The 21,811-nt window shown below is 39.1% G+C and overlaps 1 long non-coding RNA gene across 1 annotated transcript; it reads left to right on the top strand.

Moving 5' to 3' along the window:
* The first annotated feature begins 6,857 nt into the window (after positions 1-6,857).
* On the top strand, positions 6,858-15,955 carry LOC118538827 (uncharacterized). Its single transcript, XR_004918784.2, has 3 exons — positions 6,858-7,008; positions 12,569-12,652; positions 15,596-15,955. It is a non-coding gene; the product is annotated as an uncharacterized LOC118538827 (long non-coding RNA).
* Positions 15,956-21,811: the final 5,856 nt, after the last annotated feature.

Below are 21,811 nucleotides of genomic sequence, written 5' to 3'. Positions count from 1 at the left end.
ATCTCCCGACCCTGAGATCATGACCTGAGCCGAAATCAAGAGTCAGTCGCTTAATGGACTGAGCCACCCAGGAGCCCCATGAAGGCCCTTAAATCATCTTGCCTGCTCCGTAAGACCCTCCCACTGTCTGAGGGCAAGCAGCCTTGAACTACAATTACAAGATCCCTAGAGAAATTCCTGACCTTTGGAGCAGGGACAGCAATCTCTCATCTGACCTACCAACTGACTGATGGTAATCACATCGACTCTTTGAACCATAAGAGGTACAGTGACTAAACTTTGGCATGTGAATGCATCCCATGGCCTTAAACTCTCAGACATCCCCTTCCTTGGCTTGAGCTTCGTGCTAGAAAACTCACCTATGTCTGCCGAGCACCCACCTGCTCTCATTAGCCCCAGAGTGGTCAACCACTGATGCTCCTTCTTCCGTAGGATTCTGGGTAGGATATTTTCAAATGTTGACATGTTAATTTGACACCAAAATTATGAGTTTTTGATGAGGTGGAAAAAAAAAATCTAAACAGGAAGAAGAGTGATGACAGATGAGAAAACAGAACAGTTTTCATTGAAGGAGAGAGACTAGCATCAGGATTATCTGCAGGGGAGCTACAAAGTTCTACCTTGGAATTTTGGCCCGACCGAGCTCCAACTTCCCGGCGAATTCTTTGCTAAAACTAATGAGAAGTCCTCACACTGAAAGTCAGGAGGTAGTAAAGGCGGCTACTCTAACCAATATATTCAAAGTGTCCGCAGGTTACTGTCAAGCCAAAAATGGATTGATGTGCTACTCGCGGCCAGCAGTGACTCGGGGACCCGGGCTCCCCCTAGCTCACTGTTCCACGCATCACATACGGCTTTCCCGGGTGCCTGTGCCGGTCTGTCTCTATCGAGCTCGTGGAGCCACGGAGAAACACAGAGTCACATGTGGGACGTTTTTACGGCCCAGATGTGGCAGTGACTAGTGTTCCATTAGTCCCATAGTCAGAACAAATTGTGAAGGACGCTGGTGCCCAAAGAGAAGAGGAAACAAGTCGTTGAGGAACTTTCTTATTTCTCAAAGGAAAATTTGCTTTCACTGTAAGGTTTCTATGGACCTATTTACAAAGGGTCCCATTTTTATTTTTAAAACATATTCTTTAAAAATCAAAGAAAATTGGGAGGAAACAGCCCATAAGTCCACTCTATAATTTCATATATTTGTAATCACAAAATTTTTTTCCCAATCTCATTTTTAGATCTATGCATAGCGATTATTATTATCATTTAAAATAGTGATATCGTACTTCATGGGACTGATTACTTACATCTTTTACCCTTTTTGGATATTAATCTGACTCTAGACTTTTCCTTTTCCACCACTTTAAGTAAGGCTGAAGTGAGCAACTTCTAGCAGATATTTTCATCTATTACACTGTTTTTTTATAATTATATGATTATGTTATTGTAAAAATAATTCTGAAGTGAACACATTACAGCAGATACTTTTTGCTTCTATTGAACTCTTTCCTTAGAATAAATATTGATCAGCTGCATTACTGGGTTCAATGGTATGAATGTTTTAATAATTCTGGATGCAGTTTTTTATCATGTTACTTTCCAGAAGTAGATACTTCTGGAATATTATTCAGCGCTATTAACGTTACCCTTTTATTCTGACCTCACCAACATTTATAAAATGTTTTCTCAAACTAATTCTGGTACTTCAGAACTGTCTTAATGTTGATTCCTAAGAGACACATTTTTGTGTCTGTGGGATTCATGATGTTTTCTTGATACATCTGAAAGAGCTGTTTATCTGGTAGAGATACTTATCTTTTGTCTGTTAGTTTGAATTGCAATTTCTTTTCCTCTCCATTGTGTCTTGTGATTATAGATTTCCCACACCCCCTCCCCAGGGGACACAAGTACTTGGGTGGACACAAACTTTACATTTTCCTTTGTGATGTTTTTATTATTTGAAACCATAGAAATCCATATAGAGTAGGATCTGTTTGGGGCTTTGTGTTTTTTTCCTAATTTTTTATTGTTATGTTAATCACCATACATTACATCATTAGTTTTTGATGTAGTGTTCCATGATTCATTGTTTGTGCGTAACACCCAGTGCTCCATGCAGAATGTGCCCTCTTTTTTTTTTTTTTTAAAGATTTTATTTATTTATTTGACAGAGAGAGAGACAGCGAGAGAGGGAACACAAGCAGGGGGAGTGGGAAAGGGAGAAGCAGGCTTCCTGCCGAGCTGGGAGCCCGATGTGGGACTCGATCCCGGGACTCCAGGATCATGACCTGAGCCGAAGGCAGTCGCTTAACCAACTGAGCCACCCAGGCGCCCCTAGAATGTGCCCTCTTTAATACCCATCACCAGGCTAACCCATCCTCCCACCCCCCTCCCCTCTAGAACCCTCAGTTTGTTGGGGCTTTGTGTTTTATTCCACTGGTCTGCATGTTTATTTTTGTGGAAATTCAGCACAGTAGGTAATTGAAAGATAATCAGAGGTAGGGTATGGGTCGTAGGATGAAGGAAGAAATTGGCCACTTAATTTTTTGTATTCAATTTTCTTATTGGGTTGATTGTCAAAGAACAGAGGAGTGTGTAGGAGTGTCTGTGTGTCCTGTGACAGGAAAAAGCGGAGGTAAGGAAGGACAAAGGGAAGAAGTGATGAGACATTGTGGGGTTTGGGACAGATGGAGTAGCTGGTAAATTGTTTGGGGTTCATGCAACCATGATTGTACATTTCCGTATTGACTTCATGGATTCCAAGCAGCTTCTGAATGGTCATACTTTGTATTTGATTCTTAATATCTGATTTAAACAAGGTTTCAAAATGAATCATTCACAGCAATGAACTAAATTCAAGTTCTCATATTTTTTCCTAAAACAAATCAAGCCAACAACCTAGAGAGGTATTAAAATTAAAACCCAAAAAGGCTATCAGGATGGTAGCCCTGCAATGTTTAATAAAATAATTTTGTTTTTCAAGAAAACATGGAATAAATGACTTTTAAAATAAACACTGAAAAAATTGTGTGCAGAATTCATATTTCCTTATGCTGAAAGACAAAAAGAATTACTTCAAGTGAAAAGAAATTTATAGTTCAGTTATGAGAATGCATTGTGAAGTAGAATTGTAGCTGCTTGAGAGTTATTTGCATATATAATGAAGGGAATTTGGAAGTAAAGCACCATGGACTTGATCTACTCAATGTTGTGATCATTCTTAACACTCTCCAGATTTCTTGATAATATAAAACTTGATTGCAGCAGAATTATTGGAAGTATATGGAATCTGGACAGAATCCAGAATCTAGTAGAGTCTGGAAAAACAAATCCTTTCGTATGGTGAATATATAGAGGCATGATACAAACAACCCTTCATCTATTTATTCTAGTTCATGGTCTGATCATATCCCCTGCCAAAGCTTTTCTGGGAAGCTGTAAGGAGAAAATGATTTGTTGGCCTAGCTTCCGACTTGACTTCATGCCTCTCTGTGGGGGATCACTTTACATTTCCTTAATTGCTGGGACAGCTTGTATGGTTGGCAGTTGTTTGAATTGAGAAATAGATTTTAATGAACTACAGTTTCTTTTGCTCAGCTGGAATTGAAGTAGTCATAGACTAAATTAACAGCCGTGGTCAAAGCTAAGATAACAGCTGTGTCACAGAAAAGGAAAGGTAAGGTTTTGCACTACTATATTAGGATCATGCTCTTAAAATAATGGGTTTTGCAACTTCACACTTTTGAGTTAGATGGCTGGGGTGTTTTTAAGGTACCAGAAGGCTCCTCCAAGGTAGTTTTAGAAACTTCAGATGTCAGCACAGGGAAAGCAACCTGGCTGAAAGGCATTCATTTTTAATCAGATAATAATTTATATTCGTCTTGTGATTGAGAGTACATAGTTTTAGTTTTTTCTTCATCATGGCCAAATGAGATAGGTCATGAACATTCCTATTGAACGTCTAAGGATACAACTGCAGATAAGGGTTAAGTCATATTGACCAACAGAAAAAATTGGAATTATACTCCCTAATCGTTAATTTAACATGTGACATAGCTTCTACTACTTCTATGTGCTTCACAAACATTTCTTTAAGCCATTTGAGAACACTTTTTTTGTATTGAGATAAAATTGGGACATAACACTATATTAGTTTCAGGTGTATACATAATAATTATGTAATAATTCAATATTTGTAAACACTACATAGTGATTACCACAATAAGTCTAGTTACCATCCATCACCATACAAGTGACCTCAATCACCCATTTCACCTGCCCACAAACCCCTTCCCTTCTGATAATCACCAATCTTTCTTTATGAGTTTTGGTTTTTTGTTCGTTTTGTTTTGTTTGTTCATTTGTTTGTTTTTTAGATTCCACATATAAGTGAAACATACAATATTTGTCTTTCTCTGACTTATTTCACTTAACATAATACCCTCTAGGTCCATCCATGTTGTCATGATGGCAAGATTTCCTTCTTTTTTATAGTGGAGTAATATTCTATCTATCTATCTATCTATCTATTTTTCTATCTATCTATCATCTATCATCTATCTATCTATCTATCATCTATCTATCTATCATCTATCTATCCACACAACATCTCCTTTACCCATTCATCTACGGATAAACACTTACGTTGTTTCCATATCTTGGTATTTGTACGTAATGCTGCAATGCACACAGGGGCGCATATATCTTTTCGAATTAGTGTTTCTATTTTATTTAAATAAATACCCAGAAGTGGAATTGCTGCATCATGAGGCAGTCCTATTGTTAGTCTTTTGAGGAACTTTTATACTGTTTTCCACAGTGGCTGCACCAGTTTACTTTCCCACCAGCGATGCGTTGGGGTTCTTCTTTCTCCACATCCTCGCCAACACTTGTTATTTCTTGTCTTTTTGATTTTAGCCATTCTGACAGGTATGAAGTGATATCTCATTGTGATTTTGATTTGCATTTTCCTGATGATGAGTGATGTTGAGCATCTTTTCATGTGCCTGTGGGCCATCTGGATGTCTTCTTTGCAAAAATGTCTATTTAGATCCTCTGCCCATTTTTTAATCGAATTGTTTGTTTGTTTTCCTATTTAGTTGTTTCCTTCTTTATATATTTTAGTTATTAACCTTTTATTGGATATATGGTTTGCAGGTATTTTCTCCCATTCAGTAGGTTGTCTTTTCCTTTTCTTGATGGTTTTCTTTGCTGTGCAGAATCTTTTAATTTTATATAATCTCAATAGTTTACTTTTGCTTTTGTCGTCCCTGCTTTTGGAGTCAGATCCAAAAGTTCAATAGCAAGACTGAGTCAAGGAGCTTACCACCTGTGTTTTCTTCTAGGTGTTTTATGTTCTCATGTCTTACATTCCAGTCTTTAATCCATTTGTGTGTGGTCTAAGACAGTGGTCTAGTTTCATTCTTTTACGTGTGGGTGTCCAGTTTTCTCTTATTGAAGAGATTATCCTTCCCCCATTGTATTTTCTTGGCTCCTTTGTCAAAAATAATTGACCACTTATGTGTGGGTTTATTTCTGGGCTCTCGATTTTGTCCACTGCTGGTGGGAGTTTAGATTGGTAACCTCTTTGTGAAACTGGCAGTATTTTCTAAAGGCTCCTGACAATGTACTCAAGAGAAATGAATGTACATGGCTACTAAAAAACACACACAGCAACATTTCCAGCAACTTTGTTTATGGAAGTCTAAGACTGGAAACAACCCAGGATTCATTAACAGGAATGGATGGATAAATTGGGATGTATTCAGAGAATATAAAATTCGACCTAGCAATATCATGGACTGAATTACTGCTACCCACAGCATGGATGATATTTGTAGACATTATATTGAGTTCCATGAGTCAGGCACAAAAGAATAAATACAATATGATCCTATTTATATGAAGTTCAAGGACAGACAAAAGCCACTCATGATGGAAGGTATCAGAATCACGGTTGGTGCTGTTGGGAGTGGAGGATTGGCTCGGGAGAGCATGCAAGAGCCTCTAGTGTACTGGAAATGTTTTATATCTTGATCTGGGGGATGGTTGAATAAATATAAATAGACGTAACCCTTCACTGAGTTGTACACTTAACATCCTTTACTGAAAGTATTCAGACCTACATGATAAGTAGAAATATTTGCTCTGGTTTATTCCATAATTCTAGAATAAAGTCAATAAGTCAAGTTGAGCAATGGCAAAAAGAATGAAGTAAGAGAAGACCTATAAGTCATATTACAGCTCTCTTCAAACAGTTGAAAAGATGTTATTTGAAAAAGAGATTTGCCTTATTTTATATGTTTTTTTTTAAAAAGGGGGGGAGGGGTAGAAGGAGAGGGAGAGAAAGAGAGAATCTTAAGCAGACTCCATGCCCAGCACAGAGCCCTCTTGGGGCTCGATCTCACAACCCTGAGATCATGACCTAAGCCGAAACCAAGAGTCGGTTGCTTAACTGACTGAGTGACCCAGGCACCCCTTATTTTATATGGTTTTGATTGAAAGCCAAGGACCAATAAGAAGAGTTAGATGCAAGAAAATTTATTTGAATAGAATGGGTTTTTTTTTTGTTGTTGTTGTTGTTGTTTTATTAAGGTGATAGTTTATTGAATAAACTGCAAGGCCGTGGAGGGCAGCATAGCAGAAGCTGTCTGCTGAATAGGTTGTTGAATAGCTACACAGTTGAGCCATCCTAGTGCACATCTGCCTCTGCATAGTGATATAGCCATTCCTCCTTTACAGAAGTGGAGTCTTTTTATCCACCTTCTCCCCCACCCCCCACCCTTTGCATCTGGGCTAGCCTGTTAGCTTTGTCCAGAAAAATGTGGCACAAGTGATGTTGTATGAGTTCTGGGTTATATGTTGCAAGAGGCCCTGCGGTTTCTGCCTTCATTCCTTTGGAACACTCCCCTGAGACATGTGATGAAGTCACTCTAATGTGGAGGAGGACCAGAAGCTCTGTGGAGAGGACCAAAGCCCTCCCGCCCACAGGAAGCACCACCCGCCAGTCAGGTGAGTGACACCATCTTGGATCTTCCAGCTCAGACAATCCTCCAGTTGAAAGCAGTAGCGTAATTGAACCAGAAAAACCTAGTAGGAATAAAATTCCACAGAGATAAAAATCAGTTCGCTCTGAGCTCACCTTGCCAAGTAATCTTATAATTTTGTGAGGATTTCAATTAGGGACCCATAAGCTTATCTAAAACCACTCCCAGCGTATACACAGGTTTCCTACATTAGATCAGAAGATCAAAATAAATGAAAAGATAATAATGTAAATGATATGCATTTCATAGGTAAATGCTTGGGCATGAGTATACCAGAAAAGATAATGAGATCAGTGGTTTGCCCCCCTATGCAAGCCCACCATGAATGTGATAGCTACAAATGTAGTGGATCCTGGGGTATTGTATTTGTGACTCAATTAATATGTGCAGTGCTTCTATCAGTGATAGGATTTTCTAAAATGGTGACCAATTCTTGGCAAAGTTCCAAAACAAATATGGTAATTGCTGTTCTAGAAAATTCAGTGTATAAAATTATGCAAAAACATAATTTGGTTTTCATGTAACTCCCAGTTAGGTTCTAAGCTCAGATAGTTATCAGTGGGTTTTCACCTACGTGAAAGTCACATGAAACATACGACCTCTCCTGGTGAGGCAGGACTCTCCCTAAATGGGAGGAGTTGCAGCCTCCTGATTCCTGCCAGTCAGGTGTCGGCAGTTCTCTCCAATTCCATGCCAATTTAAGCTGTCCCCTCTCCATGTCCCCCACAAAGCTTGGAGTGGGTTTTTGTTGAGAGCCACTGAGTAGAATATTCTTTTCTTTGTTATTGAGCATTTTGCCTTCAAACCCGTGATGAGAAATTATATCTGATTTCTGCACATAATAACTAAAGAACAAAAGTCATCTTTTTCTAGTACTAAACTGTTGAAAACTTAAAACAAAATTTTATATAGGAGTTGGACCAGATGACTTTAAGGTGCCTTCCAGCTCTGAAATTTTAACAGATATTACATTTTAAATACATCACTATGACATGAATCACATTAGATGAAAACTATGGATTTATTCTTATGTATGAACGAAGGGATAGTCTAAATGACTGACTTTTTTATTCTTTAAAAATTTGCATTTAAATGGTCATATGTGCTCATTATAATAAAATTGTTACAATTCAGGCAAATGGGAAGATAAATTATATGAAATAACAAAAAGCAAATCAACCAAAGAGAGTTAATATTAATGTTTTTAGTTAATTTTCTTCCAGGTTTCCTTCCATGTGTAATTTTTGTATTTAGGGCCTTAAAAATATTCAATAAACTTTGTATTTGCCTTTTAAATGGATGTTATGAGCAGGTCCCTTATTATTTCAAATAAGTGGTAGTCTTAAATTTTTACAAACATCATAACATGAAAACATGCTAAGACAGAGAGAGCGAGTCATTCTTTTTTTAATTTTATTATGTTAATCACCATACATTATATCATTAGTTTTTGATGTAGTGTTCCATGATTCATTGTTTGCGTATAACACCCAGTGCTCCATTCAGTACGTGCCCTCTTTAATACCCGTCACCAGGCTAACCCATCCCCCCACACCCCTCCCCTCTAGAACCCTCAGTTTGTTTCTCAGAGTCCATCGTCTCTCATGGTTCGTCTCCCCCTCTGATTTCCCCCCTTCATTTTTCCCTTCCTACTATCTTCTTCTTTTTTTTAACATATAATGTATTACTTGTTTCAGAGGTACAGGTCTGTGATTCAACAGTCTTACACAATTCACAGCACTCACCATAGCACATACCCTCCCCAATGTCTATCACCCAGCCACCCCATGTCTCCCATCCCCCACCACTCCAGCAACCCTCAGTTTGTTTCTGGAGATTAAGAATTCCTCGTATCAGTGAGATCATATGATACATGTCTTTCTCTGATTGACTTATTTTGCTCAACATAATACCCTCCAGTTCCATCCACGTCATTGCAAACAGCAAGATTTCATTCCTTTTGATGGCTGCATAATATTCCATTGTATATATATACCACCTCTTCTTTATCCATTCATCTGTCGATGGACATCCTGGCTCTTTCCAGAGTTTGCTATTGTGGACATTGCTGCTATAAACATCGGGGTGCGCGTCAGATCCCTACATTTGTATCTTTGTGGTAAATACCCAGTAGTGCAATTACTGGGTCATATGGTAGAGAGCTAGTTATTCTTCAGTAGATTTTCACGCCCCTCCCCCCTCTCAATACTCCACAGTGATGGAACTCTAGATTTGCTGCTATGCACATGACTATCTGGAACTGGGGTTGGCATAGGCCAAATTCAGCCTGTGGTCTGTTTTCATATGGCCTACAAGCTAAGAATGTTTTTATAGTTGCGAGTGTATATTAGTTGGGATTCTCCAGAGAAGCATATATATATGAGTTGGCTCACATGATTATGGAGGCTGAGAAGCCCCACAATCCGCCACCTGCAACTTGGAAACCAGCAAAGCTGATAGCAGAATGCAGTCTGAGTTCAAAGGGCTAAGAACCAGGAGCTCTGATGTTTGAGGACAGGAAAATATGGAGTCCCAGCTCAAGAAGGGAGAGAAAGAATTTGCCCTTCCTTTGCCTTTTTCCATTTGGGCCACGAAGTTTGGATGATGCTCACCCAGGTCTTCTTTACTCAGTCTAGTGAATCAAATGCTAATGTCTTTTACAAACACCCTCACAGACACGCAAAGAAGTAATGTTTCACCAGCTATCTGGGCATCACTTAACCCAGTCAGTCCAGTTGACATGTAAAATTAACCATCCCAAAGGAATGGTTGAGAAGAAGAGGAGGAGGAGGAGGAGGAGGAAGGGGAAGAGGAAGAAGAGGAGGAGGAAGAAGAAGAAGAAGGAGGAGGGGAGGGGGAGGAGGAGGAGGAGGAAGAAGGAGAAGGAGAAGGAAAAAGGAGGAGGAGGAGAGGGGGAGGAAGAGGAAAGGGGGAGGGAAGAGGAGGGGGAGGAAGAAAATGCAATGGAGATGTTATGTGGTTAAAATATTTACTACCTGGCCCTTTACAGAAAAATGTTTGCTGATCCTTAATATAGAATAAAGACAACACCTCTGAGCCTCCCTTGCAGCTAGCTTGGTGGGTCCATGTGCCTAGTTCAGTCCGGTGTACCTGGGCTACCTCTTTGCTATGTAGGAGGGGACATACTTCCTTGCTCACCTTCCTTTTTCCTGCTTTCTGGCACATGAGTGTGAGAGTGAGCCATGTAGATGAAAGGAACACCCTAGTGATGGAGGAGTAGCAAAATTGAAAAAGCCCAAATCTCTAGATGACCTTGTCACACAATGACTGTATTGGCCCTAGATCACTACAGATAGTTACCTACAGAGAAACAAATTTGTATTTCATTTAAACCACTGTTATTCAGAGTGTCTGTAACAGGCTGCCCAATGTAAGATGTCATAGATTGTATGCAGTGTAGACACCACTAAGTAAGAAAATATGCTTTCAAATATACTATTTCCCAATTTTATTATCACTTAAAAACTTTGTTTATAGAAAGACTTTTTGGGGGGCGCCGGGGTGGCTCAGTTGGTTAAGCGTCTGCCTTCGCCTAAGGTCATGGTCCAGTCCCAGATCCTGGGATCAAGGCTCCCCCCCTTCAGGCTCCCTGCTCAGCGGGGAGTCTGCTTCTCCCTCTCCCTCTGCCCTTCCCCTCACTCGTGCTCTCACTCTCTCACTCACTCTCTCAAATAAATAAATAAAATCTTTAAAAATAATAGTAATAATAAGACTTTAAAAAAAAAGATTCTTCTAGGCTTATTTTTGCAGAAATAAAAAAAAGTCATGTATCCCTCTTGGGCATACATAAGAAGGCCCAAAGAAACATAACAAGCAAAATAAATTGGTTAAGGTATGACTAAAACTTCTTCAGCTTCTAGTGCAATTCCTTTAAATGATTTTTGAGACAAGATCATCAAAGTTTGTATTTTCCACATGATACCGTCCTCTGTGAGAACAAGGGTGTTATCGATGCAGCATTGCTTAAATGAGTGTTCTTGACTCTGGAATAGTCTTCCAAACTTCAAGCAGTCGTTCTACAGTTTGGATATTCATGCACAGACCATGATAATTGCATCACAAGTGCTACCTGGTGGAGAGCAATTGTAAGGTGCATCCCAATCCCGAGCTGTTAACATGTGAAAGGAGGCATCTTCGAATCAGTGAATAATGCTTCTGCAGAACACTTCGAAATTACTGACAAACAAAGAAAACAATCATGGATACTCTCGAGGACATTAATACTTTGGTGTATTTCCTTTCAGTGTTTTTTTGCTTTGTTCTTTTAACATTTTAATTCCAGTATAGTTAACACACAGTGTTACGTTAGTTTCAGGTATATCCTTTCAATGTTTTAAAAGCATTTTTATTTACATAATGGCTATCAAAATGAACCTACAATTGTATATCCTGCTTTGTCATTTAATAATGAACATAATTTCATGTTATTAATAGTACTGATATTTATTAAATATGTAATATTCACTATGTAGATGTCCAATAATTCACTTAGTTATCTCATTAATAATTTAGCTAACCAAGTTCATAAGCCAGAATGGAACTTCCTGATAATTTTATATGAATGAGAGTCAAGTATAAAGAAATGACAACGGAATCAACCATATAGGCTTTCAGGGTATTTTTTTTCCTAAAAATAAATAAATGTCCTTACAATTCCTAATAACAAACGAGAAATTTAACTTAAGCCTTTTGTAATAATTTTACGACAGAGAAGACTCTTCCTTGGCCTTATCAAATATTACACCTCATGCTGCATGATCACCAAAGGATGAATATAACTCCCGCCTGGCAGTGGGGATAGATCCTGTGATGGAAACCATTTCATCAAAATGCCTTTTAAGAGTATTGAGAGAGGACCTTAAATGCTCACAGTTTAGGTTTGAACAAAGGCCCAGAGACTGAAAAAGCACTCCTACCAGAATAAAGATCTCAGGTCAGATTACAGTTATCTTGTCATAGGAGAAGCCCGTGAAAGAAATAAGTGACATGATTTGACAGCATGTTAATAGCTCCCTGAAGATAGAAGAATAATGGGCAAAGAAAAGAAAAAGAAAGAAAGAAAGAAAGAAAGAAAGAAAGAAAGAAAGAAAGAAAGAAAGAAAGAAAGAAAAAAGTAGTATCTGGGATAATTCTATTCCAGGACAATTATTTCAGTTGATGTTCCTTGTAGTACAGACTTCTGGGTTATTAAAATTTTGAGACGGCCTAGACAGAGATTTTCACTTGCACAGTGAAGGATTATGGCTCCTAAAAAGATTTTCATGTTTACAAAGAGCAGCAGGTCCTGACTGCAGAAAAGAAAAAAACCCAGCCCTAATAGAGCAGGAAGTTCATCCTGAGTTGTTCTGAATTTTGATAGAAGCAACCCATGGGGACCACCTAGAGCTACAAGATGGGGCATAATCTTCGATTTTATGAGTAACAGACAAGACAAGAGCATTTATTAGAAAGACCTTTCTCTCTCTCACTCACTCTCTCTCTTGCTCTCTCTCTTTTTTGGTTAGTTACAGATACAAAGAAATAAAAACTGCAGAGCAAGATAAAAAGAACAAGTGTCTCATAGAGAGGAGCTTCACTCTGTATTCAAGGTAATATTTGTCTTTGACAATTACATGTTAAATAACTGCAGAATGGTAACATGGAACTTTAGACAGGAAAGGAAGGAATGGAGAGAAAAATATAAATGTGAAAAGAGTAACATCTGGAGTAAGTTTTCTGGAGTTGTTATAGTCTTCAATAAGTGTGCCTAGAGTGTGTTTGGTTTTGAAAAATTAACATGACCCCAGAATGGAAAAAATATTTGCAAATCATCTATCTGACAAGGGACTGGTGTCCAGAATATATAAAGAATTCTTACAACTCAATAAAAAGATAAAGAACTCAATTACAATAATGGGCAGAGGATTTGATGAGACATTTCTCCCCAGAGGACATACAAATGGCCAGTAAGGACATGCAGAGATGTTTCAGAAGCATTCTGATTAGGGAAATGCAAATCAAAACCACAATGAGGGGCACCTGGGTGGCTTAGTCGTTAAGCCTTCAGCTCAGGTCATGATCCCAGGGTCCTGGGATCGAGCCCCATATCGGGCTCCCTGCTCAGCGGGAAGCCTGCTTCTCCCTCTCCCCCCTTCCCCTGCTTGTGTTCCCTCTCTCGCTGTGTCTCTCTCTGTCAAATAAATAAATAAAATCTTGTAAAAAAAAAAACCCACAATGAGGTGCTAGTTCAGACCCACTAAGATTGCTAGAATTTTAAAAACAAGCATAGTCATAGCAAGTATTGACGAGGATGTCGCAAAATCGAACTCATACCTTGCTGGGAAGATTGTAAAATGGTGCAGCCACTTTGGAAAACAGCTTGGCAGTTCCTCAAAATGTTAAACGTAGAGTTAGCATATGACCCAGCAATTTCAGACCTAGGTATGTACTGAAGAGAATGCAAACTAGGCCCACACAAAAACTTGTACATGAATGCTCATAACAGCATTATGCATAATAGCCAAAAAATGGAAACGCTCCAAATGTTCATCAACTGATGAATGGATAATAAAATGAGGTATGTCCATACAATGGACTATTATTAATACATAAAAATTAATGAAATACTGATCCATGTTACATGGATGAATCTTCAAAATATTATATTAAGAGAAGCCAGTCACAAAGACCACATATTCCATTTATGTGAAATGTCCAGAATAGATAAATTCATAGAGACAGAAATTGGACTAGTGATTGCCAGGGGCTGAGGGCGGGGGGTAATGGGGAGTGACTGCTCATGAATGGGGTTTCTTTCTTTTCGTCTGTACATTTTTTTACTTTTTTATGTATTTTTTTATTATGTTATGTTAATCACCATACATTACATCATTAGTTTTTGATGTAGTGTTCCATGATTCATTGTTTGCGTATAACACCCAGTGCTCCATTCAGTACGTGCCCTCTTTAATATCCACCACCAGGCTAACCCATCCCCCCACGCCCCTCCCCTCTAGAACCCTCAGCTTGTTTCTCAGAGTCCATAGTCTCTCATGGTTCATCTCCCCGTCCGATTTCCCCCCCTTCATTTTTCCCTTCCTGCTATCTTCTTCCCCCCTTTTTTTTTTAACATATAATGTATTATTTGTTTCAGAGGTACAGGTCTGTGATTCAACAGTCTTACACAATTCACAGTGCTCACCATAGCACATACCCTCCCCAATGTCTATCACCCAGCCACCCCATCCCCCCCACCCCCCACCACTCCAGCAACCCTCAGTTTGTTTCCGGAGATTAAGAATTCCTCATATCAGTGAGGTCATATGAAACATGTCTTTCTCTGATTGACTTATTTTGCTCAGCATAATACCCTCCAGTTCCATCCACGTCACTGCAAACGGCAAGATTTCATTCCTTTTGATGGCTGCGTAATATTCCATTGTATATATATACCACCTCTTCTTTATCCATTCATCTGTCGATGGACATCTTGGCGCTTTCCAGAGTTTGGCTATTGTGGACATTGCTGCTATAAACATCGGGGTGCACGTACCACTTCGGATCACTCCATTTGTATCTTTGGGGTAAATACCCAGTAGTGCAATTGCTGGGTCGTACGGTAGCTCTGTTTTCAACTTTTTGAGGAACTTCCATACTGTTTTCCAGAGCAGCTGCACCAGCTTGCATTCCCACCAACAGTGTAGGAGGGTTCCCCTTTCTCCGCATTCCTGTCAACATCTGTCGTTTCCTGACTTGTTAATTTTAGCCATTCTGACTGGTGTGAGGTGATATCTCGTTGAGGTTTTGACTTGGATTTCGAATGGGGTTTCTTTTAGGGTGATTAAAATGTTCTAAAATTAGCTATAGTTATTTTTTTTTAACTGAGTAGTTTCTTTCTTTTTTTAAAGATTTTATTTATTCATTTGACAAAGAGAGAGAGAGAGCACAAGCAAGGGGAGCAGTAGAGGGAGAGGGAGAAGCAGGCTCCCCACTGAGCAGGGAGCCCGATGTGGGACTCGATCCCAGGACCCTGGGATCCGGACCTGAGCCGAAGGCAGCCACTTAACCGACTGAGCCACCTAGGCACCCCAAATTTGCAGTTATTCTTGCACAATTTTTATTCTTGTGTACTCGAAAACACAAATTGTATACTTCAAAAGTATGATTTTTATGGTATGTGAAATATATCTCAAGAAAGCTGTTATAAAAATTGGTAACAATTAATTCAGACTATAAACAGAATTTCTAAAGAATCAATACCGGGTTAGGTTTCTAGATTCCCATAATATCCTTTCTTTCAATAATATGAATGGCTATACTAGCTTTGTTTACTTGACCAAATTGTGAAATTGAAGTGATAATTCCTCTTCCATCTGACCAGGCTCTTGTGGGTTTTGCTTTCCTTCATTTATTTATTTCCATTTTATTACAAATCAGGAATGCAAATGGGACTTCTAATTTAATTATTTGTTGAGTTAAAGGAAATACTGTTTTTTAATTTTAATTACTCCCTTTGTGTGTTCTGACAAATGTCAACTCTTTTATTTTTCCAGTATACACCATTAAAGGAAATGATTGAATAGAGGTGGAGTGATGGAGGATGATAAGCATACACAATCCTGCTCTTTTTACAGAACTTTTTTCATATTTAAACCTGATTTCCTACTTCATGTGTGCATTTTTATATGCCAAATAATTTCAATTGCATATTTTGCATCAACTAATGTTGTTTCAAGAATGCTTTACCTAGGGGTACCTGGGGGGCTCAGTCGATTAAGCATCTGCCTTTGGCTCAGGTCCTGATCCCGGGGTCCTGGGATTGAGCCCCGAGTCGGGCTCCCTGCTCAGCCGAGAGTCTGCTTCTCTCTCTGCCTCTGCCCCTCCCCCGTCCCACTCGTGTTCTCTCTCTCAAATAAATAAATAAAATATTTTTTTAAAAAAGAATGCTTTTCCTTGCTTTGACGTTTTCTAATCATTGTAGCAGGCAGAACAATCCCCCCATCTCCTCCAAGATGTCCACATCCCAATCTTGGAATCTGTGTCTGTGTTCTACTACGTGGCAAAAGGGACTTTGTAGTGTGGTTATCTTAGGCATCTTGGTGTGGAGAGATTGTCCTGCAATATCCGGGATTGTCAAGTGAATCTGCTGTAATTACAACAGTCTTTCTAAATGAAAGCGGGGGGGAACATGAGAAGGAGATGTGACCATGGAAGCAGAGGTCGGCGTGAGACGAGGGGTCAAGGACCAGGAATGCGGGCAGCCTCTAAGCTGGAAAAAGTGAGGAAACAGGTTCTCTGCTGGAGCCTCTTATTGATCCATCTTGGAAGTCTGACCTTCGGAATTCAAGATAATAAATATATCTTGTTTTAAGATATTCAGTTTGTGGTCATTTGTCATAGCAGCGATAGGGAACTAATCCAAGCATTGCTGACAATCACTGCTCATTGTCTTCACGGACCACAGTTTTCCAAATCATGCCCTTGTTTTGAAATAGCGAACAGTGGGAAACAGCACTTGAGTTAATGCAGCCAGGTCTGCATGTGGAGGTTTTGTCCGTGGCTGTGGAGTGTGACCAGCTTCCAGGACACAGCCTGGCAACGTGTCCATTGTCACTGTCATCCCATTTGCCTCTCCAAGGGACGTTTAACACCCAACAGCACTACAGAGCTCTTGGCGCCAGCCCCCCATGAAACCCCTTCCTGGCTGTCCCAGGTCCTGTCCCTCGAGTCACGTGTAGCTACAGAATCACGGGCCTTCCATTCAAAAACCACATTTTCTGAACCAAAAATTGGAAGACAGAATATTTGCAGTCTGGGCTTTTGGGACATCTGGAACCTGTGGTTATCATGCGTATGGCTCCGTGAGTGATTATTGACGATCTCCTCCATCTGTGGGTAATAATGGGAGCCTTCAGAAGGTAGAGCTCCTTGTTATTGCCTTCTTGACTAATTGCCACGAAACAATGCCAAACGGTTTCTTGTTGAAACACTGGACCTGTCCATTGTGTCTTTTGAAGTTAGCCAGAGTTCCAACAGATGGAAACACAGCAGCAATTGCAATGGATGGCCACAGAGAGAGACATAAACAAAGGCAGGGAACAGTGATTGAATTCCCAACTGTGGAAAGCCCAAAGCTTCCTAGAATGCAGCTTTGATGGGGAAAAAAATTCACAGACAAATAAGTGTTCCATTAAATTCTTTAAACCTATGGGCAGATAGGCTGGGTTAGGCTATATGAGCTACAGACTGTGATGACAGAATACATATTGCCCAATTAAATTTAGTTAATCTGACACATCTGGGGTGATATGGACTATTGTTAACATGCTGTATGATGGGGGCGCCTGGGTGGCTCAGTCATTAAGCGCCTGCCTTCGGCTCAGATCATGATCCCGGGGTCCTGGGATCGAGCCCCGCATCGGGCTCCCTGCTCGGCGGGAAACCTGCTTCTCCCTCTCCCTCTCCCACTCCCCCTGCTTGTGTTCCCTCTCTTGCTGTGTCTCTCTCTGTCAAATAAATAAATAAAATCTTTAAAAAAATATGCTGTATGATGATTAGGGAAAATGGCAATTAGCTCGCATGAATGACTGTAATTAGTATTATTTGCATACAGAGCCATTTCAAACACTTGTTTTCTTCTTTTTATTTTCCAAGTTCTCCAGTATCTGGACTCAATTCGAATCACTATTCCCTCTAACTCCATGCTCTGTTTTCTATCCAAATCAGTATGCAGACCACTCCACAAAGCAAAGGTCCAGAATCTCACGAGGATTTGCCCTGTACTGTCGTCCGAGGGCTTGAAGCTTCTGACACTTCCTTTTGGGATTCTCTTCTCTTCCCAGGACTGCTCCATTCCCTGCACCAAAGATTCTGGGCCGTGAAATTTTGTGCTAAGAGGTTTTGAATGCTTTCCACTTGCCCCAGTGGGTGGGACAAAGTCTTTTATTGGTCTAAGTCCTAATCCACTGCTGTGGCTTACTGTTGAGTTTTAAAGGTATCTATGCAAGCTTCAAAGAAGAGAAGTTTAGCTTCTTATTTTGTAGTATGCATCAAATTCTGCATAGATACTAATTCAGAGAATGCCTAGTTATATCATCACCCCAGGCACACATGCACTCAGCTCCCTGTTTGTGTTGAGAGCAACTACGTCACAGTTGAGATCTGCTGGAGCTCATCTCAGCTGTGGTCTATGTGTCCAATCCCTGTAAAACTACATATTTTTGTGTTTACACAGTGGATTGAAAGTAAGGAACAGTAGTGCAATGATTGTAAAGACAAAGACATAGAAATTGAATTGCTTCGATCTGTCATTCTATGTAACCATTTGGAGATTTAATTTTGTTTCAAATTTCTGGGCTGCAAGCACATTTGGAAGCTGCTAGAATCTATCCCAAAGAAGTAAATATGTAGACAGCATTGCAATTTCTGGAATTTAAAAGGATTTTTAAAAGTCCTGTCAAACTTATGCTTGTCTTTAAGACTTTTTCTGCTTCTGTTGCTTTATGTGAAATAAACTTTTGAAGTTGAAACTAATAAAGTGTGCTTTGATCACCTATAGGAACAAGTAGGTTGACAAATCTCGCTATACTGTTTGCTGCATGAAAATGCAGAAAAGAGCCGTTTTGGTGGGGTCAGTTAGACTTTAAGGCAGAAACTATAATGTTATTTATTATTCATTACTAAGATTGAATAGTATGTATATATAAGTTTTCCTTTATTTTTCAAGATGAAAGAATAAATCTGATTTAAAAGTATCAATCTCAGCACCTGGTGGCTCAGTCTGTTGTTAAGCATCCAAGACTGTTGATTTCCGCTCAGGTCATGATCTCAGGGTTGTGAGATGAAGCCCCGAGTGGGTCTCGGCACTGGGCGTGGAACCTGCCTAAGAATCTCTCCTTCCCTCTGCCCCTCCCCCACCACCTCTTTCTCCCTCTCTTAAAAAAAAAAAGTATCAATCCATTACATTTTTCCTTGTTGGTATAATATTTGCTTCAACTTTTATTAACAATGCTTTTCTGTGAGCCCATATAGGGAGTTCAAAGAAAATTTTCACTGTGTTTTTTTCTGGCCATTATTATTATTTGTTTTGTTACAGGGTATTCTTAAAGATAATTTTGTCATAGAGGGGATGTGTTAAAAAATGATATGCTCTTGGTATCACTGGGTAGAGCACTGTGAGGGGACCCAGTGAATGAGAGTCTAGTGATAAAGAGATGAGAGGAAAAATAGTATTAGAGGAGAAAGAAAAGTAGAAGAGATACAAGGTATCTGACACAAAAATTCAGATGTCTTTCATTCCTCCAAGAAATATTGTTGACTGCTTGTTATACACTAATGTTCTCATCATTGAGATCCAGCAATGAACCAAACAAAGCTCTGCCCTTCTAGAACTTACATGCTACTAGGGGAGAAAAACAATGTGAAAACTAAAGCTAAATAAAAAGTCATGTAGTAAGTTAAAATGGGATAGATGTCATAAAGAAAAATAAAGCAGGGAGGGGGATGGGGAGTGTGGGCAAAATATATATTTTATACTTTAGTGAGATTTAATTCATATACAACAAGATGGACAAATCTTCAGTGACCAGCTTGAGAATTTTATATACATATGTGTTTGTATGCACATTATAATATATATAACACAGCATTATATATACTAGATTTTATATATATATATATATACTGACAGTTCCATTATTTCAGAAAATTCTCTCATGCCTCTTTCTAGTCAGAGCCCTCTCACTCAGATGTAACTACTGACTTGGTTTCTAACAGCATAGATACTATTCCTTATTCTTAAACACCATGTAAATGAAATCCTACAATATGCACTTTTTTATGTCATAATAGATAATGTTTTTGAGATTCATTCATTTTCCAACATATTTCAATCGGTTATTCTTTCTATTGCTGTGTAGTATCCTATTGTCTGAATATACCATACTAGGCTTATGGATTCTCTTGTTAATGAACAACTGAGTTGCTTCCAGTTTTGAACTTGTATGAATAAAGCTTTAATGAGCATTTCTGGACAAGCCTTTTAGTGGATATATTTTGTTGTTTCTTTGGGGTATATACCTAAGAGGAGAATTCGTAGATCATGGGGTAACTCTATGCTTAACTTTATTATAAATTTGCCAGATTCTGCAAAGAGATTGTGCTTTTTAAAAATTCTCAGCAATATAATCTCCCCTCCTCCTCTTCCCAGTCTCCTGGCATCACATTGAATCTATAGATTGATTTAGGGAGAACTGACATCTTAATGATAGGCTTCCATTCCATGAAAATTGTATATCTCTTCATTTTATTGTCTTCTTTATTTTGGTTATGTTTTGTAGTTTCCAGTTTTGAGGTCTTACACATCTCTTATTAAATTTATTCGAAAGTATTTAATGTCATTTGATGCTATTACAAATGGTAACTTAAAAAATTTAATTTTCCAATTGTCTGTTGCTGGTATATAGAGGTACAATTGATTTTCGTGTGTTGGCCTTGTACCCCACAATCATGTTAACTCAATTAGTTCTAGAAATTTGTTTGTTCCTTTGAATAGTTTCCATGTACAAAATTGTATATCTGTAAATAACAATTTAATCCTTCCTTTCCAATTGTTTTGCTTTTTATCTCTTTTTTGGGTGCCTTATTTCACCGGCTTAGAACCACTAGTACAAGACTGAATAGAAGTGGTAAGAGACATCATTGTTGTGTTTCCAACGTAGGAGGAGAGCATTCAATAGTTCATCATTAAAGGTGATAGTAGCTGCAAGTTTTTTTTATAGACATCTTATCAAATTGAGAGAATTCCCTTATATTACTGGTTTGCTGGTAGTGTTTATATAGGACCCCCCCACTGACTTTTGTCAGGACTTTTTTCTTCATCCACTGTGTGAATTGCGTATTTTGCTCATCTGTTGATGGGGGAGAAGTGGTGGGGCAGTCAGAACGCACACATTTATCAATTAAATTCTCCATCTTCTATGGACACAGTTCGGGGCTCCCCAACACAATTCCGGTAGTAACATCAGAGATCCCTAACCGCGGATCACCATAACAAACGTAATACCAATGAAAATGTTTGAAATATTGCAAGAATTACCCAAATGGGACACAGAGACACAGAGTGAGAAAATGCTGTTGGAAAAATAGTGCTGATAGACTTGCTGGATGCCCAGTTGTCACAAACCTTCGATTTATTAAAAAAAAAAAAAAAAAAGCAATTATCTGCGAAGTGCAATAAAGCAAAGTATAATAAGACAAGGGACGCCTATACTAAGTGAAACACAGACAACTGTGCTGGGCTGCCGGGAACGCCTTAGACACACACAAAATGCACAGCCTCGAACATCTACCAGCTGTGCATTATGGGCTACCATCCACACCTGGTGTTACAAATTTCCCTCCGATTACAGCTGGCCCTTCTTCCACCCTTCACAATGGCTCACAAGCTGCAATCCTCTGGCATCCTTTTCCTTAGGCACACTTAGGTCTCTTCCGAGGTCAATTACCACATTTGTTGCACTACTTAGATCTTTCTTAACCATTTAACATGTGTAAAACTGTGGTACTGTTTGTATTAGGTTACTATCTTTTTTTTTTTTTTCTAATGTCATCAATGAAGTTTTTAAATGTTGCGCCCTGTAGCTATTTTCCCCATCACCTCTGTGGTTTTTATAGGGTGATTTTGAATAGCACAGTGGTTTTTAATAACATCTCTTTTGCGTGATAGCAGAACTGACTGTGTTTGGAGACGGGCTGAGTGTAGTGGAATT

The sequence above is a fragment of the Halichoerus grypus genome, chromosome 6 (assembly GCF_964656455.1).
Source record: "Halichoerus grypus chromosome 6, mHalGry1.hap1.1, whole genome shotgun sequence".
NCBI lineage: Eukaryota > Metazoa > Chordata > Mammalia > Carnivora > Phocidae > Halichoerus > Halichoerus grypus.
This window is presented reverse-complemented; position numbering and strand designations above follow the sequence as displayed.